This window comes from Olea europaea, chromosome 3 (assembly GCF_002742605.1).
Source record: "Olea europaea var. sylvestris chromosome 3, O_europaea_v1, whole genome shotgun sequence".
In the NCBI taxonomy this organism is placed as follows: domain Eukaryota; kingdom Viridiplantae; phylum Streptophyta; class Magnoliopsida; order Lamiales; family Oleaceae; genus Olea; species Olea europaea.
Genome location: NC_036239.1, coordinates 15,262,170 through 15,288,234, shown reverse-complemented (window position 1 = coordinate 15,288,234; position 26,065 = coordinate 15,262,170). Strand labels below are relative to the sequence as shown.

Sequence of the window (26,065 nt, the reverse complement as noted above, 5' to 3'; positions counted from 1 at the left end):
TATTTAAAAAATACGAGTCTGTTTGAGAGCGATTTTTCATTCCAAAAAATTGATTTTTTGACAATTATTTCACTATTTCAATCGTTATTTTTTACTTCTTCTCTTACAGGTGATTCCCGTTTTTCTACTAACGATCAAAAAACCAATTTTCAAAATTCCTACTGAACAGGCCCTATATATAATAATAACAATGTCAAAAGTGTCTTTCTTCTTCTTCTAATTATTTATTTATTTATTTTTTTTTTTAAGAATTTCTGTTAATTATTTAGGAAGGCAGGACCCCCAAAGAGTAGGTGGGAAAGTGTATACTTGTTTATTCAAATTAAGATCTCAACGACCACCGTCTGTGACACCAACCACCAACCCTAATTGTGGTTTCAGTCAAATTGATAACACAAAATTATGCCAAATTAAATGAATTAATAATTTTAGATTTAATTAAATCAATCACATAATGCCACATATACAAGTGCTCTAACACCATTCGTGCTAGATAACATTATTCTTTATTGGTATATCTAAAAAATTGACCTGCCAAAAATCCACATTATTGAACTAGACACAAAAAAATGCATCAAAGGGTTGAGCGATTGAGATTCTATGCAGTGGCCGAGGTTCAATAATTATTTCATAGTTCTTCACTTTATTGGATACAAAGCTATAAAATGCTATGCTTCAATCGTATAGATTTTCTATTTTCTAGATACAGTTTTAAATTGTCCCCAAAAAATCAATATTCTCATGAAAATTTCGATCAAGACTCAATCAAGATTGTCTCGACTTCTCTTTTTATTATTATACTTGTGATTTTTGTACCGAAAAATCTAATACAACTAAAATTTTTACAAACCAGAACAGATCATTACTGGCAAATTATACAAAAATGATAAAAATTAAAAATGAGTACGTGGGCATCTTGGACCAGTAATTGGACAATGTGAATCGCATGTGTCTGTAATAAAGTTTAAATTACGACAAGAATTCATATATGAATAAATCGTACAACTTCACATACATTTTTCATAGGTTTAATTTATTTTATTTCCAGTGTAATTAAAAAAAAATCTAAGATTCTGATTTTGATATGACCCTTGTGGCTTCTAACAATTGAATGGCTTTTAATAAATAATTGATTTCACGGGCATTTAACTACAATAAAAAGGGTGTGAAAAAAATTAATAACATTTTTAGTACGTTAATTAATTATAATAATAGATAAATATTATAAACAGGAATTTTTTATAACTTTGATGTGTTAGATAATATAGTTAATATTGGATCGGTTTCGGATCGGACATTACGTTTTGTCGCTACTCAATGAAAATTTTGCTATTCATGTTAAAGGACAAAATTTAAATAAATTTTGTAAAATTTGATGTTTTTAAAAAAGATGATTTTATGTGCTTGTTTGGTATGAGTTTTGATAATTGATTTTTTTACCGTTAGAGATAAAATATGTCATACCTGTAAAAGAAGAATTAAAAAATGATGGTTAAAATAGTGAAATAACGATTAAAAAATTGATTTTAATTGACTTGGAATCTATACCAAGCAAGCTCTTAATATGAAGTACTCGTTTATTGTTGAGATTCCCTCTAATTTAGTTATCATATATTGGGCGAAAATAGCCAAATTATTCGTAGACAGAAATGTCTATAGAATCTTTTATTGAAATTTAGTGCTTGTTTGATACAAGATTTAAATCAATTAAAATTAATTTTTTGACCGTTGTTTTACTATTACAACCGTCATTTTTGAATTCATCTCTCACAGATAGGACACACTTTATCTCTAATGGTCAAAAAATCAATTATCAAAATTTCTACCAAACAAGTACTTAAATTAACTTCCCTTAAGTTCTCACTCCACAAGCTAAATTGAAGGTTGAAGGCTGTTCACTCTGACATCCTCTCCTTGCTAGCCAAAAATGTTGAACTGAAGGTCAGGAGTACTCAATACTTTCGTGTTCTTCTAGAGATTAACAAAGCCGAGGATGAATTAAAAGAAATCTCTTCCGACGTTATGATCGAAGACTCTCTGATGACAATTTTGGCTGCAGAGATGAAGGAGTTTCAAGCAAAAATGGACGACTGTAGGGCGAGAATGGCTGCTAAAAAGCATAATGCTTCCCAAGGAATTGAACGGACCAAGTCTTTGGTTGAGCAGTATAAAAAGCTGGAAGTTGATGACGATTTTGTAGCTGAATTAAACGTCGCTTCTTCTCAGCAGAGCGAAGATTGGGGAAGACTCAGGGAAAAAATTCGTTCGGCTTGGGGTGAATTGTAATTAAGACATCTAATGCCTTAACTTTCCTTTTATAACTTCGTACTAATTGCCATTGCTAATTTTGAATGTAACAACAGTTATTGTCGTTAATGAACGACTAATTTGTCTACTTGCGTATTAATTGACGTTGTCCTTAATTGTCAAACTTTCAAGTATTTAATTGCTTTACGCTAAGATTCATGTACATTCTTCATTGGTATTTCCGTCTCTTTTCTCAAGACTTTGGGCCATTTAGTTTCAGTTATTAGTCACGAATGTAGCCGTTCACATTCTGTCTTTTCATCTTCACACTTCTATAAATGCGTGCTTATTTTGCACTCATCATTTTCATTTCCATTCTTTTCTTCAAAAGCTAATTTGCTGCCATCATTTGGCACCTCAACAATTGATCCAAAATTTTCATCTTCCATAGAAATGGATCATTTGATCCTCTCATTTTGCTACATGTTTTGACATCACCTTTGGTATGAGAGATATAGAAAATATTTTTTGGCCAGTAAAGTTCTTCCTATCGTCTCAATGATGGGAGACAATTTTTGAGGATGCATTTCAAGCCACTTTGCTTGTTGAGAGTATTTCTTAGTCTCCTTGCCTATTATTGCAGCAATGCGATTAGGCAGGCAATTTGAGAGTGCTTTTATTCCTTTTTGCTTGTTGAGAGTGCTTCTCAGCCTCTCTGTCTGCCCTTGCAACAGCGCGATCAGGATGGCGACCAAGGCCGGTTCACCCTCTTGCTTGGCGATCGACTGAGAAATTAGTTTGCTCTCAATTGTAACTTATAGAGCATTTAATATTTTGTATCTCACAATTTGTAATGTATATTTGATAATAAAGGAATTTATTTTGAACGTATTTCGTTCTGGTCCTATATATCTACGATCGTTCAACGCAATTTGATTATACTTTTATTTGTTCATTCTCCCATAAGGAGGGAACATAATTTTTTAAATATTTGCCATTAATGAACCTCATGTGTTTGGTGCCATCTAAATCTTCTAGATGGTAAGCTCCATTAGGCAACACACTATTTACTTTATATGGCCCCTCCTAATTGGGCGACCACTTGCCATACTTTGGATCATTGCTATCCAAAAGGAATATTGTTTTCCAAACCAACTCGCCCAGGTTAAATGACTTGGCTATAACTTTTTTGTTATAAAACTTAGCTATCTTTCGTTTTTGAACTTGCAATCTATCTAGGACGTCTAACTTTAATTCGTCCAACTCCAATAAGTTTTGAACTAGTGATTCGGTATACTCACCATCTCTTAACTTATGTTGTAAACACACTCTGATTGATCGCACATTGATTTCCATAGGCAAAACGGCCTCTTGTCCATAAGTAAGTTGGAAAGGGGTAACTTTGGTGTTTGACCGAGGTGATGTTTAGACATTCGTGCCAATTTCGGGCATTTTCATCTATCATTTTCCTTATGATACTTTTTAGAACCTTATTAGAAGATTCTGCTCGTCCGTTAGATTGAGCGTAGTATGGTGTGAAATTTACTAATTTAACTCCAAACTCGCTCAAAAATTTATTCACTTGATCTCTATTTAAAGAAGTTCCGTGATCTACCATCAAAGTTTGTGGAATCCTAAATCTATAAATAATATGATCACAGAAAAATTCTATGACACTCTTTTGGGTGATCTCCTTTAAAGGTACCGCTTCTACTCACTTAGTGAAAAAATCAGTCACAACTATAACGAAAATATGTTGCTTGGACGATGGGGGATAAATCTTCCCTATCAGGTCTATCGCCCAACCCTTAAATGGCCAGGGTTTGATAATGGGTGTCATCTCTCTTGCTGGCGCCCTTTGTATTGGACCATACTTTTGGCATGTTAGACAACTCTTCGCATATTGAACACATGATTCTTTCATCTTGGGCCAAAATTATATATTCCTAATAATTAACCATCTCATCTTTTGGCCAGTTTGATGAGCTCCACATATCCCTTCATGCACTTCAGCCATGATCGTTTTGGCTTCTTACAAACTTACACATTTTAGTAATATATCATCAGAGCGTTTCTTAAACAACTCTTCATCTATCAGTGTATAGTTTAGCAAACGCAACTTCATTTTTCTACTACCTCCTTTATTAGGTTCTTTAAGGAACATTTTAATCTCTGCCCTCCAATCTATTGCATCTCCATCTTGTATGCAATGAATTTCTTCCCTTCTCGCCCTTCTTTGGACTACAGGCAATATTAGTCCATATTCATAAGTAGATTTCCAATTTAAAACCTTTGAATACCCTGAGACCATCTGGGCCAACTCATTTGCTATGTCATTATATATCCTATTAACACCTTGAAGCTCTACCTGGTCAAATTCTTCCAACAATTCTTGGGCGATTTCATATTGACTTATAATGGAATCACTTTGGTACTTAAAATCACCGATCAATTGGTGAATTACCAATTAAGAATCACCTCTAATGATCACATTCTTTACCTCCATATCTATCATTAATTCCAAGCTCAGGATTAAGGCTTCATATTTGACTTGATTGTTGGTGCACATCCTATCCAAAGTGAATGCGAACTTGTAACAAATCCCTAAAGGATTTATCAATGCTATTCCTACTCCTGCATCTTTAGAGGTTTTCGATCCGTCGAAATATAAAATACAAGGTTTTAATTCGAATGAATTAATTTCTAATTCAATTTCCTCAGGCATGTCAAGGCGTGGATGATCGGCCAGAAAGTTAGCCAAAGCCTGATTTTTGATTGCTTTTTGGAGTATGTATTGTATTTCGAATTCCGATAATGCTAACGTTCAAAGGCCTACCCCTTGGTGTAAAATAGGACGAGAGAACATATATTTAACCAAATTTACTCAAGAAATCAAATAAACGGTTACGGGCCGCAAATAAGCCCTTAATTTCGTACATGTGAAATACAATGCAAGATATAATTTTTCAATGACAGAGTAATTACATTCACATTTTGTTAACCGTCTACTCAAGTAGTAAATCGCCCTTTCTTCACCAAATTGGTCTTCTTGCGCGACCATTCCAACTATTGATTCTTGTTCAGCCGATATATATACTTTCATTGGCCGTCCTTGGATTGGTGACACCAACACTGGTGGACTTGATAAATATGTCTTTAGGCTTTCAAAAGCCTTTTGATACTCTTCTTTCCAGACGAATTCGTCCTGATTTTTCAACTTTAAAAGTGGCGAAAAAGTTTTAGTTCGCCCTGCACAGTTAGAAATAAAGCATCTTAAAAAATTTACTTAGCCTAGAAACCTTTGCAATTCTTTTTTATTGCAAGGTGATTTGGTCTCTAAAATAGCCTTCACTTTATTTTTATCAAGTTCAATCCTCATTTTGTGTACTAAGAAACTAAGGAAGTTTCCTGCATTAACGCCAAATGCACATTTCAAGGAATTCAATTTTAGTTTATATTGCCTCATTTGCTCAAATGAACATCTCAATTGTTCAAAATGGTCCTCTTCTTTAATGGATTTGACCACTATATCATCTACATACACCTCAACAAACTTGTCTATCATATCATGAAAAATCAAGTTCATTGCCATTTGATAAGTTGCTCCTGCATTTTTTAGGCCGAAAGGCATAACTACCCATTCAAAACATCCTAGAGATCCAGGGCATCTAAAGGCAGTTTTGTGTATATCTTCCTCAACTATATAAATTTGATTGTATCCTGAATACCCATCCATGAAGGAATATATTACGTGTCCGACAGTCGAGTCTACTAAAGAATCTATCGTAGGCATTAGATATTCATCTTTGTGTGTGGCTATGTTTAAGTTCCTAAAGTCTATGCACACCATTAATTTACCATTTTTTTAGCACTGGCATGATATTGGACAACCACTCTACATATCTGACTATTCTAATAAAGTCTGCTTTTAAGAATCGCTCTATTTCTTTCTTAATTTCAGAAAGTACATTAGGAGCAAAATGCCTAGGAGGTTGCTTATGAGGTTTAAAATTTGGCTTGGTTGGCAATCTATGTTCCATCAAATCTCTATCTAAACCAGACATATCTTCATATTCTCAAGCAAAATAATCCTTATATTTCTTTAATAAAGCGATTAATTTATCACTAACCTCTTGATCGAGCATCTGGCTGACGAATATTGGGCGATCTTTCCCTTCATTGCCAATATTCACTTTAATCAGAGGGTCTTGTGCTTGAGTATATCCAGGCTTAGTGATCCTCATTACTTCATCGTCCAATTCCCTTATAGGCACTTCTTCTTCTAAACAATCCACCTTGTTGACTTCTTGGCCAATACTTTGTTCCAACTCGAACATTGCCAATTTGTCTCCCAATGCTTTCAAGGCTACTTCTTCTTTCGTCTAGTCTTTATATTCTGTATTGAAAGCCATTAATTTGGCTTTGAAGGCCTGAACATTGGCCATTCGTCTTTGTTGCTTACGACTCATTTAAAATTCCTTGATTACTTTTTTGCCAATTACTGGCTCTTTCAGGGCCACTATGTTTGGCCTCATTTGACTGAACATTTCAGTGAGTGCATCTCCCGAAAACGGTTCTTCGCTCTGTGCAACAATTTGAGTTTCTTCTCCATCTTGGACCACTCTGACAGGTCCATAATTTCCTTCGTACATGAACCTTTCCTCTGAGTTTGCTTCTGCAACAAAAGGTCTATGATCTGCCTGCACCACTTCTACTTCACCCTTGTCATTCCAGAAAACCAGGCATTGATGGAGCGATGAAGGTATGCAGTGACTTCCGTGTATCCAATCCCTTCTTAATAACACATTGTAACTAATAGGACCATCTATTACGAAAAAGACTGTGGTCCTAGTAGTTGTCCCTACAGTTATGTACAATGGCATAACCCCTTTAGCTGAAATTGCTCCTCCATTGAAACTTGTAAGGATGGCTTCTGTTGGAATCACATCACTTTCTGTCTTTGCAAATTTCCTCATCATCCTAGATGGAATGGTGTTTATAGCTGCTCCATTATTAATAAGTACTTTCGCCACAGGTATACCATTAACCAAAGCCTTAACGTACAATGGTCTCAAGTGTTTAGTTAACTTCATGGCTGGTCTCTTAAAAATAACCTTTTCGGCAGCATCTATTTTCACTTCCTGTTCTCTGTTGAATTATCCTTTTGTGATAAGTCAACATGCAGTATGTCGCACTGAGCTTTCGCTTCCTGGATTTCCTTTTTATTATTTTCTAATGCTTTTTCTTCGGTTATCCAACCTGTGGGAGGAGGCATTATTCTTAGAGGTGATCCATACTTTTCAGAGCGAGGTACTCTCTTTTTCCTCTTGGGCGTCCCATACAGCATGTAATAATCAAAAGAACGCCCAGACGGTTCCCCCAACAAGTCTACTTCACGAACTCCCTCTTGATATAGTTGCTTCAACAGAGTATTGTGTGATACTCCTCTCTTTCTTCTTTCTACTTCCAGGTCAATTTTCTCTTCGATGTCCGTCATACCATCATCCTCTTAACCTTGTAGGCCCCTCTAGAAGTTTGGCCTTCTTCACATTCCATCACACATGCCTTTTCCTCGTTATCCTCCCTCTCTTCTTCTTCCTTCTCTTTGTTCTTGAACTCATTGGCTAGTAAATAGTTATTAGCCATGACAGGAGGTAACGTACCAAACTGAATAGTAAGGGGCTGATCTGGATCTTCTCCATCCCTTCTGTCTTGCTCAAACTTCGATCTCCCAGAAGAACTCTCTGGCAATTCTTCCATTGATTTACCTGTACCAGTCTCTTCACTGTCTTCAAGAAAATTTTGATTGGCCACCTCAAGTAGTTTAGGCGCCTTAGGACGTGGCACTCCCTGTTGTTACCTTATCATTCGTCCATAATTCCGTTGAAAACGCCTTTGTTGGGTTCTAGTCATCTCGTTGAAGGGTATCACCCTTCCTGCATTATACTGGAACAAATGCCATACGTTTGGTTGACGAGGTTGCGGCCTGAATGTTCTCCCATTATTTATTGTCCCGAACTGCCTCTCAAAATGCGGTCCCCTATAGAATGATGTACCTCGCCCTCTACCAGGCTAAGCGTTTGGGAAAAAACTAGAGTGATGGTGATGCTGCCATATCCCTGGTTTCTCTGTATTTGCACTCACTTTTCTTTTACATCTTGCGCATAGGACGTCTTCATCCTTTTTAGGCTCATTCCCTTTGATACGTTCAAAGACACTGGGGTGTGGCCCAGGGTCTTCTTCTCCATTATCTATAACCAACTTGAATTTTGGCAACTTGTTTTTGAAACCAGTTGTCACCATGTTCACCCCAAGTGGCTGTGGAAAAGGGTTTTCATCCACTGCCATCTTTTTCTTATCTTCGAACGTAATTCGTCCTGATTCAATGGCGTCCTGTAACGCATGGCGAAAAACCAAACAGTTGTTAGTCAAATGCGACCATGCATTATGCCACTTACAATATTTTTTACCCTTGATTTGTTCAGGGCTTGACAACTTATGTTTATTGCTCAGTTTTATCTGCTTATCCTTATATAGTTTATCAAATATAAGGTCAGCTTTGGTTACGTCGAACGAGAACGTTCTAACCTTTTTGTTTTCATCTTTTATAAGCTCATCCTTACCCGATAATCTAGGTTTAGCCATTATAGGACAAGTATATGCATCTCATTTGATTAATTCGGTCAAACACATTTCGGTTTGATCGTAATACTCGTCATTAATGGTATGAACATCAAAATTTGGGTCTCTATAATAGTCCCATTGCTAGAATTTTTCATTTGCTCTTCTTCTCTTATTAATCGTTCATACCTAATCACGTTTGCGCTCAATTGGAAAAGGTCAGGAAATTCCCTGTCTTGGAATTTTTTTTTCAAATCAAAGTTTAGACAACTTTGAGCGATTTTGACAAACTTCTTTTCGGGTAAAGGTACAAAACATTTACTTCTTACTGTCTTGAACCTTTGAAGGAAACCTTCTGCCCATTCATTTGGCATTTGACGTAGATTCGTCAAATCGGCCAAAGTAATTTCAGACTCAGTCTTATAAAACTGGGCATAGAACAATTGCTCCAATTGTTGCCATATTTGAATAGAGTTCGCTGGCAAATTGATGAACCAAGAGAAAGCTACTCCTGTTAATGAACTAGAGAACAACCTCATTTTATGGTAGTCGGTTACTTCACCACTTTGCAGTGTGAATCGCCCCATGTGTTCTAGAGTAGACACCTCTCCTAAACTGGTAAATAATGAAAATTCTGGCACTTTATACCCTCTAGGCCATGGATATGCTTGGTCTACCCAATCAGGATATGACTTTGTGTAAGTCGGCCTAATGACAGGACGTACTCCAAAAGCCATTTGATCCTGTACTATTTCCATAATTTGGTTTCTCAACATGACGTTGAGGTCATATGGAATTCCTACAGGTTGGTTGGTCAGTTGATTTGCCTGAGACCTGATGTTTGGTCATTGGTTGGCAACAAAGTTGCCATGATTTGGGCCATTGTTGTCATTAGCCTGAATATTTATTCCATCATTGACACGTGGGGTATTCTATCCATTATTTAGGACATTGTCTCTTATATTTAGGCTACCCCCAAGTTAGATGTACCATTACCACTATTCTGATTTGGCCTTACACCATCCCCCTGGTTTGAAGTAGATGGACCGAAAGGTAGTTCTATCCCCTAATTTGGACTTAGGACTAGGGAATTATGTCCCATGACTGTCCTAGTTTGAAAGTGATTTGCAATAGGCACAACTGGCTGACAAATTTGGCATACTAACTTATTCATTATTTCATTTAATGTATTCAATTGTTTGGCCATGTTGTCATAATGTGCATTCCCATTTTGGGTAAATCTTTTCATATTATAAACATTTCGGATTTACCTATTCAACGACATCCTGTGTGAGTTCTCCAAGTAATGCACACATGGTTCAAGGACTCAACTCGGTCATTGGTTCGTAACGACTATGACTGTTCTGATTCTGTCCCTCTGTTCATGGAGAGCTTTGCTGCTCCTCATATCGCTCGATCACAGACTGTACTCCTCCCTGACTTGCTGCTTCCTTATCAGATTTGTGAGGCATAATGTTTCACCTTTTGTATTTTCAACACCAAACACCAATGTCCCACTGGGTGTGCCAAATTGTTTCGCACGGGTAGTCGCTAACAATTAAAAAAGAGATCAAACAATTGTGTAAGGAACAGATCTCTTGAGACAAAGTCCCAAAAATGGGTGTTTTATTGATGATGATTTACAATTGGAACTTAAACAGAATGCCCCCAAGGGCCGCAAGCACACGAGTACTAAAAGAAATGTTTAAGTTTAAACTAAGAAATCGAAATTACATATTCTCTGTTTGAGAGTGTTTGATTTAGGGTCTTTTTTCTCTATGTCTTCTCTTCCTTTTATATTCCTTTGATGATTTCTTCATGACAACCGCTTGAAAATTGCTTGATTGCTGTATAACTACCCACTTTCTTTATAGTGGCTAACTTGTAGGGGAACTGCCGTCCCTAACTGTTGCCATTACTCTTTGTCGTTCAACCGCCTTCAACTGGGCTCCTTGATTCGTGGAATGTGATAAGACCACTCAATAACTGTTTCAATAACTGCTATTCCGGATAATTATAATGTTTTATATTTGCTAAGATCCTGGGCGATTTGAAGGTTTGGGCGAGAATGTGGTCATCACTCTGGGCGACCGTAAGGTATGCTATTCGCTTAGATTCTGGGCGTCTTGCAAGATTGGGCGATGATGTTACCGTGTTCGTGGGCTTCCACCGCATTCATCAATAATCCTGTTTGGACCTTTATCCTGGATTCCCAATTGGGCTTTACTCTTCGGGCTATTTGATTTGGGCTGCACTTTTAGTGTATCAACAGTAAAGAATGAAGCCAGGGCTGTGGAGAGCGATTCCATTAAAGATCGCTCCCATACCGTGTTCACGTACACCAAACCTTACATTCCGCTCTTCAGGTGTGTTCTTTTGGAAATCACCAAACATTTTTAGAAGGGTCATGTTAGACGAGGCAAGATCAGCACCGCCACCAAGTAGACCAGGGATAACCTTTGCAAGAGCATTGAGGTTTTGTTGAGACAGATTCCTAGTGGCATCAGCTGGGCTCTCGGGAGTGTATGTCTGAATAAAAAGAATAAAAGTCAATAAGTCTTGGTAGAAACATATATTAGCAAATGAAAAACTACATAATTATTTGACTTGAGAGGAACATTTTCCTGTTGTTAGAGAAAAATAGCAGAATGAAATGTAAGTATTTGCACATTCTACACTCGTTGATTCGTCATACATAAAGCATCTCCCTAATTGCAAATATTGCACAAAGGAACGCTCAAAAGACAAGGTAAGGAATACCAAAAGTGCCAAGAATCACTCACTGGAAGAGCTTTCTCCCAACCAGAAGGTAGGTCACCAGTAATGATAGACTTCAATTCTGCTGCTTCCTCCGAATACTTCTTCTCGTATTCAGCAAACTTAGCATTCCATTGAGCTTCAGGGGCAGCACCTTCAGGGGTATGGCGGCTCCAATGCCTGTGAAAAATTTTATCCAGATCACTATGCATTAACTAATGGAAATGGCATGATATTTATCAAAGAAGCAAGACTAAACTCTTACTTCTTCACATCCTCAGGCACATGGAAGGGCTCATAAGGCCATCCAAGGTTCTTCCTAGTGGCATCAACTTCCTTGGCACCCAGTGCACTTCCGTTTACACTATACGAGTTCGCCTTGTTGGGAGAACCATAACCAATGGTTGTAGTCACCTGCAGGAAAGAAGACAGTTAAATAGAAGTACCATTTCCTTTATAAGGTAAGGCATTTTAAGAATAAAATAGCTATATCGACAAAATATATAGTAATCAATGATTCTTCTTCACATTTCAATAAGTATATGTTTATTATTCAAAATGACAGTTCTGATCACCTATTTTATGGATTAAAAATCACACCTTGATCAAAGTGGGCTTGTCTTTTAAGGCCTTTGCTTCCTTAATGGCAGCACGAATTTCATCATAACCAGTGTTTCCATTCTTCACCCAGATTACATGCCATCCAAGAGCCTCAAATCTGGTGTCAACACTCTCAGTGAAGGCAATTTATGTGTCACCATCAATAGAAATATGGTTGTCATCATAGAAAGCAATCAACTTTCCAAGTCGCCAGTGCCCAGCAAGGGAACAAGCCTCGTTAGAAATGCCCTCCATTTGACATCCATCACCGAGGATACAATAACTGCAAAAGAGCCACTGCAATTAATCTAAAGAGATAAAACACGGTATACTTAATCCATGACATGGTAATAAGAATAAAATGAAAATCTGGAATGATCTTGTTGTTGACCCCAAAAAGTGTTGCCAACAGATGCTAGTCCCACCCGCGCACGCGTGGGCGAATGTCCAACACCCTAAAACGGTCTAAAACGAGCGGTTCAAAGGGCGTGGGAGTAGCCCAATGACGCGGGACGACGGCGTTCGGAATCCGACGGGTTGTTCGTGATCCGATTGTACAATAATTACCAACCGATGTTCGTAAATGTATATGTAAATGTGTATAAATTCGATTTGTGTATTGCAAGTAAATGAGAGGGAGTTAAGTAAAATGTAGTTCTTTGTATTGATTCTTGCATTAGCCTTTTGATGTTATACAAGGGAAGTATTTATAGTGATACATGTGAAATGGGAGCCCTTGGATGAGATGGCACGTGGCCTCATCTCTTTGATTCAAACATCTTATCCTAGGCATGGGACTTGACTTGCTAGCTTGTTACGTGCTTATTGCTTGTGCAGAGCCTCCATACTAGTGACAAGACTTGATCTTTATACTTATGACAAACGTTCCATCAATCATTCAAATAAGATCTTTGTGCAGACGATCTCTTGGGAGAAGTGACCATGGAGGATGCTCACTTGTGGTTCGGAGGCTCTTGCATCAGCTTTGGGGTTTCGGCCATTTCATACAATACTTCCACTTGAGGGCTTCAACTAACTTCAACCAGTTTCAGCATCATGACTGCGGCTCATAGGCCTCAGCATGTGGACTTCGGTTACATTCACAGGCCTCGGTAAAAGGCACCTCGGCTAGTGGACTTCGGCTTGAAGGGCTTCGGCCATAGCCCACCTCGGCAATATATGCCACCTCGGCTGGAGTGCCACGTGGTTCGGCCTGAGTGGGCCATTGGCCCAGGTAGGTCGGCCAAGTATGACAAAACGCAACAATAGTTCCCCAAGTCCAAGTATGGTCATTTATGTAATGCGTGGACTTTAATGAAGTAAAAATTGAAAGAATTTTTGAACCCCAAATAATAGTCCCCCAAGTCCAAGTATAGATATTTATATCATGGTTGGAGTTAGAGATGTGCTATTGTAGGTAAATGATGAAAAGACCGAGGCTATGTTGAAGAGGAAGTCGAGGTGGTTGAGAAATCGAACCTGCGAGGCTTGTTAGCTGAACGTTGAAGTTGAAGTCGAGGTGGTTGGAAAACTGAACCTGCGAGGCTTGTTGACTGAACGTTGAAGTTGAAGCCGAGGTGGTTGAGAAAATCGAACCTGCGAGGCTTGTTGGCTGAACGTTGAAGAGGAAGCCAAGGTGGTTGGTAATGATTGCACGTCGATAGCTGTGCCAATGATTTGATGTTTTGTGCTTGTTTTCAAGGAAAAGTGGCTCCCCCGTTATGACTTCCAAGGCGCCTGCTGCCGTCGAATTAAAAACACAATTATGAAGATAGCGGAGGTTCTAGAAACAGACGCGTTGGATGGGGTGCGTGGGAGGCACGCTTGAATCTGAGGCGTAGGTTTGAAAAATCGTTTGAATTCAACGCCTCAGATTTGATCTACAATGGAGGGTTCAGATTGACTGAGCTTCGATCATACGGTTGGGGTTCGTCCTGGACCTCTATAAAAGGTGAGAAAATTCCATTTTTCAGGACTTTTGAGCTTTTGCAATCTGATTCTCTCTGAAATCTTGAACTTTTCGGCGTCGAGGCTGTTTGTTCTTTCATTTTTCAGCCTATCTCCTTTCGTGTAGTTCCTCTCTTAGGTTTTATTCTTAGAAGAGCCCCTTTTTTATGTTAATACTGTGAAATGGAGTCCACCTCGGGTAGGGAGTTGGTGACAGTAGCTTCGTTAGATTATAGGGTCAGTCACAGGGGAGATTCCAAGGTTGATAGATACGCCATGACCGAGGAGCCAGTATATCATACCGAAGAGTGGGGGGCATCTAGGGTGCCTTCAAGTATGACGTGGAAGAGGTTGGGAGATCAGGGAGAGATACAGTGTCCCCCACACTATAGAAATGTTAGTTTTCGAGCCGAACAAGCAGGCCTGCTATCCGAGGCTCGGTTGTGTGGCAGTCAGTGAATACCTGTTTAAGATAGGTATGCGTCTTCCTCTGTACCCCTTCTTTAGGGCGGTGCTGAGAAATTTCATGTTTTTGCCGACCCAGGTTCTGCCAGATGGGTAGAGCCAGCTGGTCGACTCGTACTTCCTGTAGAAGGAGGTGTCACTTGGGGAGGACATGCCTCTCCATGTTTTCATGACCCTTTTCCAGCCCCGGGTCATAGGGAAGGAGTCCAGGGGGTGGTATTACCTTACACCTTGGGGGGCTCACTCACCCTTTGTGGTGGGACTGCCTTCCTCGATCAAGGGGTGGAAGGAGTTCTGGTTCTGGGTGCTAGGAAAGTGGCAGGTAGTGGAGGGGGACAAGGCCCTTTCTTGCACAGTGCCGACCCAGTACTATGAAGCCCGTGAGTCTCCCAGCCCCTGCTTGTACTTCTGAATTGAACACTTGAACTTTTCTAACTATTGGGGCTTCCATTGCAGATAGTAGTACGAAGTTCGAGCTCAGCAGGGAAGAGTTCGAGGTGATAGAGGACATCTACAAGAGGCCTCTGAAGCTCCGCCACTTTGACCACCTAATCGACAGGAGCCCCTACTTCCTGGATTTTGGACTGATGGCTTCTAGAGGTACGAAGCTCCCACAGTTGTAAATTTTCTTATTTTTTTATTTTGATACTAATGTGCTGATCCGACGTGCTATGCAGATAAATTCAAGAGGAGGGAGTACCCAGCTCCGGACATGGCTTCCATTCTGAAGGCCACATCCACTGTCAAGGCGAGGCCCCTGAAGCCGGGGTCCAGTGGGGCCAAGGAGGTCCGAGGCAGGGTGGAACGCCTTTCCAAGGATAGCACTTCAAGGGCTTCCGGAGAGGGGACTCCTCAGAGGCAGGAGAAGCCAAAGAAGCCTCGGGGGAAAGAGAAGGTCCCTGAGGAGGCGAAGAGGAGGAAGCTGGTGCAAGTCACCAGCTCGTCAGGGAAGTTTGGACATCAGTGTCCCACGAGGCTAAATCAACTGGCGAGCCGAAGCTGCTCGCATCCGCCTCCAAAGCCATTAAGATAGAAATGGTTAGAGAGGCCGAGGCTGAGGAGGCCAGAGAAGAGGCTGCGAGGAGAGCCGCCAAGGCTGGTGAGGAGGAGGCAGCAAAACAGAAGCCTCTTCGAGAGAAGGGTAAGTCTCCAAGCTTCCTAGCTGGTAGGGAGGAGACCTTGGCCCCAGCCTTGGTGGAGGCTCTGCCCCAGGAGATCCGGAGCGCTACTGAGAGCTTCTACCGATTCTGGACTGATAGGTGGCAGCTGCATGCCTCGTCCTGTGATGCCACCGACCTGATGAGGGCTTTGGTGAGCCAAAGCGTCAGGACCTTTGGCTTCGCACTTGAATGTAGGGAGGTCCTGAGTGATTTTCAGACAAGGACCCAATCTTCAGAGGAGAAGATGGCCTCCCTCGCAGAGGAGCTGAAGGCAGCTAAGGCCAAAGCAGAAGAAGCCAGGGCCCAGAAAGTTGAAGAATTGGCCAAACTTGAGTCTGCCTTGGCTTAGATTGAAGCCTTGAAGAAGGAAGTCTATGAGTCACAGTGCGAGGTAGCCTCCCTGACAAAGAAGGTGGAGGTCTCCAATGAGCACTAGAAAGTGACCACTGAGGCCCTGGAGAAGGCAAATCTCTCCTTGGCGAGTTCCCAAGAGGCTTACCGATTCTTGGAGGGCCAAATCAAGTGGTATGTGGATGATGCCTCCCAAGAAAGAGAGGAGGCTCAACAGGCGAGGGAGGAGGCGATGCAGGAGTACGTCGCCAACTTCCACAATACAGAGGAGTATAAGAGCTTTAGTGCTTACTGGAAAAACTTTGCCTACGCTGAAGTGATGGAGCGGGAAGAGGAACTGTATCCCAATTTGGATCTGACTCAACTCAGGTCTGAATTCGTGGACGAGGTACCTCAGACCCCTACTGAGAAGGTGCATGGTGATGAAGCAGCTGAGGTAGAGGAGATAAATGCCGATGCTCAAGCTGCCAAAGCCCCAAGTACTGAGGCACCTCCCCCATCTACCCAGGCTTAGATTAGTTTTCTTTTCTTTCTTTCGAATGTAATGGCCTGAGGCCCACTTTTGTAATCCTCATTGAAGATCAACATAATGCCTTTTTCATTCATTGTTGTTTCTTTATCCAAGTGTACGCGCCTCATTAAGCAAATGAACTTTAAAGTTGCAGAAGCACTAACTAAATAACTTTAACTTGGTACCTTAACTTCAATCACTTTAAACAACTGGAATGAACGACTGTATGAGCCTCGGACTTAAGCAAATGAACTTTACTTAAGCATAGTATCTGTATGGACCTCGGACTTAGGCAAATGAACTTTATTTAAGCATAGTATCTGTATGGACCTCGGACTTAGGCAAATGAACTTTACTTAAGCATAGTATCTGTATGGGCCTCGAAATGCATGTGAGGTGGCTCTCCCATTGGCGTTCAACCGGCCAAAGGGAGGCATGTGCTAGAGCCTCGGAGTTCAAGCGAGGTGGCCCAGAGGTGGACGCGAGCCTCTCCTCCGAGGTGACGACGCATCCCAGATATGGTAGATGGTACAGCCATGATGAGACTTCTCCCCTTGACGTTCAACCAGGCCAAAGGGAGGCATGTGCTAGCGCCTCGGAGTTCAAGCGAGGTGGCCCAGAGGTGGGACGCGAGCCTCTCCTCTGAGGTGACGACGCATCCCAGACATGGTGGATGGTGCAGCCATGCTGAGACGTCTTCCCTTCGCGTTCGGCCAGGCCAAAAGGAGGCATGTGCTAGCACCTCGGAGTTCAAGCGAGGTGGCCCAGAGGTGGGATGCAAGCCTCTCCTCTGAGGTGTCGAGGTAGTACAACATGTTAATTTAATCACTGAATTATATTGAACTATAGAAATGTTACAAAGGCTGGGAAAGGTCATCCAGCAAGATAGTACATTTATTGGTAATAGATTATGAGGTGTTCAATGTTCCATGGACGGGGTTGTGCCTTGCTGTTCATGTCTTCAATCCAGTAAGTCCTAGGTCGAACCTCTTCTCTGATTTTGTATGGACCTTCCTAGTTCGGGCCTAGGGAACTGGAACCAGGTTCTTTTGAGGATAGGAAGACCTTCCTGAGTACAAGGTCGTTGATTCGGAATGACCTCTTCTTGACTTTCGAGTTGAAGTACATTGTCATCTTTCTCTGATATGTGCCGAGCTTCAATTGGGAGTCATCTCTTCTTTCTTCGATGAAGTCGAGGTCGAACCTCCGAAGCTCATCGTTGGTTATCTCGCTGAAGTGCAGACGTCTTGGGGATGGAAGTTCGACCTCCACGGGGTTCATCGCCTCAGTTCTAAATGCCATGAGGAAGAGCGTTTCCCCTGTTGGGGTCCTGGTGGTGGTTCGGATCGCCCAAAGGACTTGGGGCAGCTCATCAACCCAGGCCCCTTTTGATACATCAAGCTTCCTTTTTAGGACGTGCTTGATTGTCTTGTTCACGGCCTTAATGCGGGTGGTGAGGTGTGGAGAAGTGCTACTTTATGTCGAGCTCTTCGCATAATTCTCTAACCTTCTTGTTGTCAAACTGTCTGCCATTGTCTGAGACAATTGAGTAAGGAATTCCGAACCGGCAAATAATATTTTTCCATAAGAACTTGGAGGTGTTGGTTTCAGTGATTTTTGCCAGTGGTTCAGCTTCGACCCACTTTGTGAAGTAATCAATGGCCACAATTGCAAAACTTGCCCCTTCTCTACCTTTAGGTAGGGGACCTATGAGGTCCACACCCCATTTTGAGAAAGGCCAGGGGCTGGAGACGATGGTCAAATCCTGCGATGGTTGTCTTTGCATAGGAGAGAAGCGCTGGCATTTATCACATTTTCGTACAAACTCGAGGGCGTCCCAATTTAGGGTAGGCCAGTAGTACCCCTGCCTCAATATTTTTTGTGCCAGAGATAGACCTTCCGAGTGGTTGCCGCACACACCCTCGTGGACTTCTCTTAATATGTAGGTAGCTTCTTCTTCTCCGACGCACCATAAGAGTGGAAAGGAGAAGCTCCTCTTATAGAGAATGTCATCAATGAAGAGGAAGTGGGCTGACCTCCTTCTTAGCTTGTAACCCTCATTCTTGTTAGTGGGTAGTACCTGGTCTTTGAGGTATACTATGATTGGCTGCATCCAAGTGGGAGTTTCAACGACCTACATTACAGTAGGGGCCTCGATCGAAGGCAGGAGGAGGTGCTCAATAGGTACTACTGTGAGTAGCTCTGAGTCCTTGCTACTAGCCAGCTTTGAGAGTGCATTCGCATGCGCATTTTCGATGTGGGGGATCTGGATCTACTCAAACTTTTCGAAGGATGGGATGAGGTTCATCACCATTTTCAGATAGGAGGCCATCGTTTTGTCTTTGGCTGAGAAGTAACCATTGACTTGGCTAACAACCAGCTGGGAGTCACTACTGATGAGTAGCCTCTTTACTTGCATTTCTGTGGTCAGCCTAAGGCCCGCAAGAAGTGCCTCATATTTTGCTACATTATTGGTAGCTTTGAATCCGAACCTCACCGTCGAGGTGAGTTTGACCCCTTCGGGGCTGATGAGGACAACCCCGGCACCTGAGCCGACATCCCCAGCTAACCCATCGACGAAGAGGTTTCACGTGGGGGGCTCGACAGGTTCCATGATTTTATCCACCTCGGGTAGGTTGGCGAATTCAGCCACAAAGTCAGCCAAGGCTTACCCTTTGATGGCTGCCCTAACCTTGAACACAAGGTCAAATTCACTTAGTTCCACTGCCCATTTCAATAACCTTCCTGAGGCATCGGGCTTTTGGAGTACCTGCCTCAGGGGAAAGTTTGTCAGGATATGGATGGTGTGAGCCTGGAAGTAGGGTCTCAATTTCCTAGAGGCCGTGATCAAAGCCAAAGTGAGCTTCTCCATATCGGGGTAATGGGTTTCCGGCGATAGAAGCGCTTTACTTGTGTAGAATACGGGGAGTTGGGTAGACCCTTCTTCCTGTATCAGAACCGAGCTGATGGCCTCATTAGAGACGGCCAAATATAGTTGTAGGATATCACCGGGCTTCAGTTTGAAAAGGAGGGGGGCCTGCCCTAGGTGCCTTTTCAGGCATTGGAAGGCCTCTTCACATTCTTTAGTCGACTGGAATTTCTTCCCAGCCTTCAGCACTTTGAAAAATGGGAGGCATTTGTCCGTAGCTTTGGAGACGAAACGGCTAAGTATGGCCACTCGCCCAGTAAGACTTTGCACCTCCTTTGGCTTTTGGGGGGACCTCATCTTGCGTAGAGCCTCAATCTTCTCGGGGTTAGCCTCAATTCCTCGTTGGTTGACCATGTAACCCTAGAACTTGCCGGAGGCTACCCCAAAGGCGCACTTGAGGGGGTTGAGCCTCATCCTATACCTTCTTAGGATTTGGAAAATGCTGTTGAGGTGCGTTATGTGGTCCTCAGCCTCCAAACTTTTTACTAGCATGTCGTCCACGTAGACCTCCATTGTTTTGCTAATGAGGTCCATAAATATCTTGTTTACGAGTCTTTGGTAGGTTGCTCCAATGTTTTTCAACCAGAAGGGCATCATTCTATAACAATAGAGGCATCGGTCCGTGGTGAAAGAGGTGTGCTCTTCATCGGTCGGGTGCATGGAAATTTGGTTGTAGTCGGAGTATGCATCTATAAAGCTCAACAACTCGTGCCCAGCCATGGAGTCCAATAGTTGGTCGATCCTTGGGAGTGGAAAGCTGTCTTTGGGGCAAGCTCTATTGAGGTTGGTGAAATCGATGCACACCCTCCACTTGCCGTTGTGTTTCTTTACTAAAATCGGGTTGGAGACCCACTTTGGGTAGGTTGCCTCCCTGATGAAGCCATTTTGGATGAGCTTCTGAACTTCTTCCTTTAGGGCCTCATACCTCTCAGGATTGAGAGCTCTCCTTTTTTGTCTATGCGGGGCAACCTTAGGATCGATTTTTAGGTGGTAGCAGCTGACTTTGGGGTCTATGCCTACCATGTTCTCATGCCTCGAAACGAAGACATCAAGGTTCCTGCCTAGGAAATCCTTAATCTTTTACTTCAGAATGTTGGATAGGCATTTGCCTACCTTTAGCACCTTTGATGGGTCTTGGGGGTCTATCGAGAAGCTCTCAAGTTTCTCTATTGGGGATGCTTGGGGCTCGTATTCCATTATGCGGGGGTCAATCTCCTCAATGACCAGCACCCCCGGATTAGGCGGTGCGACGATCATATCAACATCTTCTTGTTTGGTGGGAGCATCACCTGGGATATCAGCCATGACCACATCAACCATGATTACATGGAAGTCCCGGGGCTCTACCTTCTTGATGGAGTTTAGATAGCACTCTCTCGAGCCTCTTTGGTCGCCTCTCACCGTTGTCACCCCATTTTCTATTAGGAATTTCATGCATAGGTGGTGGATGGAGGTGACTGCTCCCAATTTCTTTAGGGCTGGTCTGCCCAACACTCCATGGTAAGCTGACCGGCAGTCGACAATGAGGAACTCCATGAAGTTCATCGTTGTTTGTGGGGATTCTCCCATCTCCACTACAAGTGTTATCTTTCTCCTCGGAGTGATACTATTTCCGGTAAATCCGTACAATGGAGTGGTGGTGGGCGTCAACTGATGATCCAATATCATCTTGTCAAAGGCGAATCCGAATAGAATGTTGACGGAGCTGCCGTTGTCAACTAACATTTGTTCGAGCCCATTCATAGCTATGACAACCCTCACCACAAGTGCATCGCAATGGGGGTAATGAACTCCTTCGGCGTCTTCCTGGGTGAAGACAATGGGTGAAACTTTGTTTCTTCGGGAGCTACTATCCACAATGTAGCTTGTCAAAGGGGGGTGTTTAGCCTCTCGAGCGTAATTCCTTTTGGCGTTTCGTGTTTCACCGCCAACATACGGGCCTCCAAATATGGTATCCACCTCGTGGATAGGGGCCTCATCTTGAGCTTGCCAATTTCTTCGATGCCTACGCCCTTCCCTGGGCCTCTCTGCATCATGCTCCCTTCGTCGTGGAGATACATCCCTTTGACAAGGAGCGGCCTCCTCACGCGCTCGTCGATTGTCGTGCCTGGGCGAGGGCCTGTTCGCCTAGGGTGAATCATGTCTGTTTCTAGTGGGTTTCTGACGGAAGCGGTGTGCATAGTCTCTGCAATCCGTTGTGTCATGCCTGTAGGACCTGTGGTGCACACAGTATCCTGGGGGGTTCAGATTTGACCTATTTCTAGGTCCTGAACCTCGGCCTCGGCCTCTCCCCCGACAGGGTCCTTGCTGGGCTTCCATCTGATAGGGGTCAGTAATCGGTTAGACATCTTCATATGCCAAGGTAGGAACCGCATTCAAAGTGGTGGTGGTAAGTGCTTGGCCAAAGTTCTCATTTCCGACCTGGTTCATTTAGTAGTCCATCAGGTGGGAGGTCAGGCCTCTATCGCGTTGTCTTTGAGGAGGGGGAGGCCTCTACTTGCCCTGTTCCTATGTTCAATTCTTCATTGATGATCTCCCTTCTCATCATTTCGAGTAGGGCGTCATAGGTGGTGGGGTCTTGATTCTCCAGAATAGGGTATTCATGTTCAGACCTCCCCTCAATGCGAATAGTGCCTCTCAGTCAGTGACTTGTATGCAGTACGTCATCTCATCAGTGAAGCGTGATAAGAAGCTCTTTAGGGTCTCCCCACGTGCTTGTCTCATGTCTTGGAGACGTTGGATGGGGGCCTCTCCTTCTTTACTCATCGCGAACCTCTTCAAGAATGTTGTCTTGAACTCGGGCCCGCTTCTAATGCTCCCAGGTGGCAATCTGCTATACCAAATTTCAACCGCTCCACTAAGTGTTAAATGGAAGGCTCTGCACTTCACGGCTGGGGTGGCGCTCCTTAGGCTCATGTGAGTTTTATAAGCATTCAGGTGCTTCTCCGGGTCGCCACTTCCATCATACTTTGGTATTTTTGACATAACATAGTGGCTTGGGACCTGAGCATTCCTTAGTTTCCTTGAGAATGGTAGATTCTCATCATCATCATCGTCCAAGTCGCAGGACCTCTGCTGTTCATCAGAGTCGTACTCATCAGCCTCATACCCTGGTTGTTGGTGAGAGGTTCCGGGGCAGTCCCTAGCCTCTTCCTCCCTCCTCTGCTACCTATTTCTAGGCGGAGCAACACGGGGGGCATTTTCATGCCTTCTCTCCGGCTGCTGGGGCATTGGAGGTGGAGGAGGTGGCCTTATCCAAGGCTGTTGAGCCTGCTATTGTCTGAGCCTTGGTTCGGCAGGGCTGATTCTGTCAAAAACACTTCCTGCCCTCCTATGTCTTAGATCTTGCTCATAAGGAGGTGGGAAATTATCATGGCTCATTTGGACCTCAGTGGGTCAGCTAGAAGCGTAGTTGGAAGAAACATCAACTTCTACTTCCCTTTCAAATGGGCTTCCACCTCGGCCATAGTCTGACGAGGCAGCTCTATAACTTTGAACTTCATCGTCTTGCTGGTAGTGCCCTTGGGGGGCATATGGAGGAATGGGAAAGCCTCCCTGGCCCTGTATTTAGGCCATAAGCTCCCTCATAGCCAAGTTTTGGCTAGCAATATTCCTTATGTTGGCTGTCATGGCGGCCATTTCTCTTGATAGTCGTGCCGTCGCACGCATCCTACCTCTTCTTTGGTGGTGGTGGAGTCTCTGCCGAGCTGCTGGGACAGCGGGCTGAGGAGGCACGTTCGTGTTTTCTCTTACCCTCCTGGGGGGAGTATCTTCATTGGAGCTCATTTTCTTTTGTCAGACTTCAGATTTTGCTAAGTAATGGAGTTTCCTCCTATTCTTTTTCAAGAACAAATCCATTTTTCAAGGGGGGTTGCCTAAATATTTTTTCAGTAAACTTTTACCACAAGGTTGTTCGTGGTTATGGTATGGTTTCCCACAGACGGCGCCAATCTGTTGACCCCAAAAAGTATTGCCAACAGATGCCGGTCCCACCCACGCACACGTGGGCGGATATCCAACACGCTAAGACATGTGGACGATCTAAAACGAGCGGTTCAAAGGGCATGGGAGTAGCCCAACGACGTGGGACGGTGATGTTCGAATTCCGACGGGTTGTTCGTGATCCGATTGTACAATAATTACCAACCGGTGTTCGTAAATGTATATGTAAATGTGTATAAACTCAATTTGTGTATTGCAAGTAAACGAAAGGGAGTTGAGTAAAATGTAGTTCTTTGTATTGATTCTTGCATTAGCCTTTTGATGTTACACAAGGGAAGTATTTATAGTGATACATGTGAAATGAGAGCCCTTGGATGAGGTGGCACGTGACCTCATCTCTTTGATTCAAACATCTTATCCTAGGCATGGGGCTTGACTTGCTAGCTTGCTGCGCATTTATTGCTTGTGCAGAGCCCCCATACTAGTAACAAGACTTGACCTTTATGCTTATGACAAACGTTCCATCAATCATTCGAATAAGATCTTTGTGCAGACGATCTCTTGGGAGAAGTGACCATGGAGGATACTCCCTGTGGTTCGGAGGCTCTTGCATCAGCTTCGGGGTTTCGGCCATTTCATACAATACTTCCACTTGAGGGCTTCAGCTAACTTCAACCAGCTTTAGTATCATGGCTTCGGCTCATAGGCCTCAGCATGTGGACCTCGATTACATTCACAGGCCTTGGTAAAAGTCGCCTCGGCTAGTGGAATTCGGCGTGAAGGGCTTCGGCCATAGCCCAACTCGACAATATATGCCACCTCGGCTGGAGTGCCACGTGGTTCGGCCTGAGTGGGCCATTGGCTAAGGTAGGTTGGCCAAGTATGACAACACGCAACAGATCTTAGGTGTAGTGATCAACAATTTCGCTACTCGACTTGTTGTAACGAGCAGCTAAGTGCTTCTCTGCAAGGGCCAAACCAACAGCATTGCAGATTCCTGGACCAAGTGGACCTTCAATTCATGTAAATGAAAATAACAATCAGTATGCAAGCAAATGAAAGTAGCTTTCAGGATTAAATACCAACCAGTGGTGACTTCAATACCCAGTGTCTCAAAGTTCTCGGGATGACCTGGTGTTTTGCTTCCCCATTGACGGAAACTCTTCAAATCCTCTTCCTATGTATGTTATACCATAGACTTTCAGCTAAAACTATTGGAAATTCTCACATTCAAAATCCAAATCATAAAGAGAAAGAAAAGGAAGTTGTCTCTACTACTGAACTAAATGAACACCAACACAATACACAATTTAACCAGTGAAACGTGAACTACCTGAAAAGAGAAAAAGACTACTAATTATATCATAACAGTTCTGGACATGATATTTGGAATACAACCACCATAGAAGCAATAAATATCGAAAGAACTCATTGAACTTGATCCCAATTAAATTTATCATCCCATAAAAGGGAAAAATGAAAAAAGAAAATCCCAACAATCCAGATCCAAAAATCAAATTCTGTAATAAAGAAAAAATCCATAACGATGAGAACTTCCACTTAGATTTATATACATATATAACCCACACACACACTGAAAGTCTCTTAGATGCAAATAAATTGTATGCCTGTGTACTCAACACTAAGTAAAAAATAAGTACAGTTGAAAGACAAGGGCTTCACCTGGACGGAGTCATATCCCGCAAGGTGTAGAAGAGCATACTGAAGCATGCAGTCGTAGCCAGCGGAGAGCACAAAACGGTCACGATTGAACCACGAGGGGTTCTTAGGATTATACCTCATGACCTCGTCATACAATATATGACCCATCGGAGCGCACCCCATGGGCAGACCCGGGTGACCCAAGTTGGCCTTCTCGACTACATCGATAGCCAAGAACCGGATCGTGTTGACCAATTTTTAAACAAGGGTCGTGTCTGTAGTCGTGTCTAGTGTCTCTACTGTAGTGGATGAGCGTGGGACAGAGACGCGAGTGGTTTTGGTCGAGACAGTAGCAATACGGCAGCGGGAAGTGGTCATGGTGGTGGACTTGAGACTGGAGAAGATGGGAGGGAAAAGGGAGGTGGTCGTGGTTTGGGAAGAGCCATTGCGGGCGATGGAGGAGCTGGAGAGGATGGCTTGGGAGAGGGTTATGTAGGAGGAAGCCATGTCTCAACTTGAGAGAGAGTTGAGAAAGATAAGTAAGTGTGACGATGGTGGCGTACTTGAGAGAGAGTTGAGAAAGATAAGTAAGTGTGACGATGGTGGCGTAATTGTTCCAATGGCTGCTGATTCCCGAGGAAATACCTACAGATAGCCTAAACACAAGAATAATTTATAAGATTAAACCTGAAAAAATAATTATTTGATAAATAGCCTTTGAATAACAATTTTTCCAAAAATACCCCTCATAGAGAATTTGCAACCAAAGCCATTACAATGTATAAAAACCTTCAATTAGGTCCTCAAAGAAATATAGATCATAAATCTTTAATAAATTTAAATCCAAATATTATACAAAACTTTATTGATCTA

General features: G+C 42.7%; 1 pseudogene; it reads right to left on the bottom strand.

Moving 5' to 3' along the window:
- Positions 1–11,133: 11,133 nt before the first annotated feature.
- Positions 11,134–25,699, bottom strand: LOC111391673 (annotated as a pseudogene).
- Between the last annotated feature and the right edge of the window lie 366 nt (positions 25,700–26,065).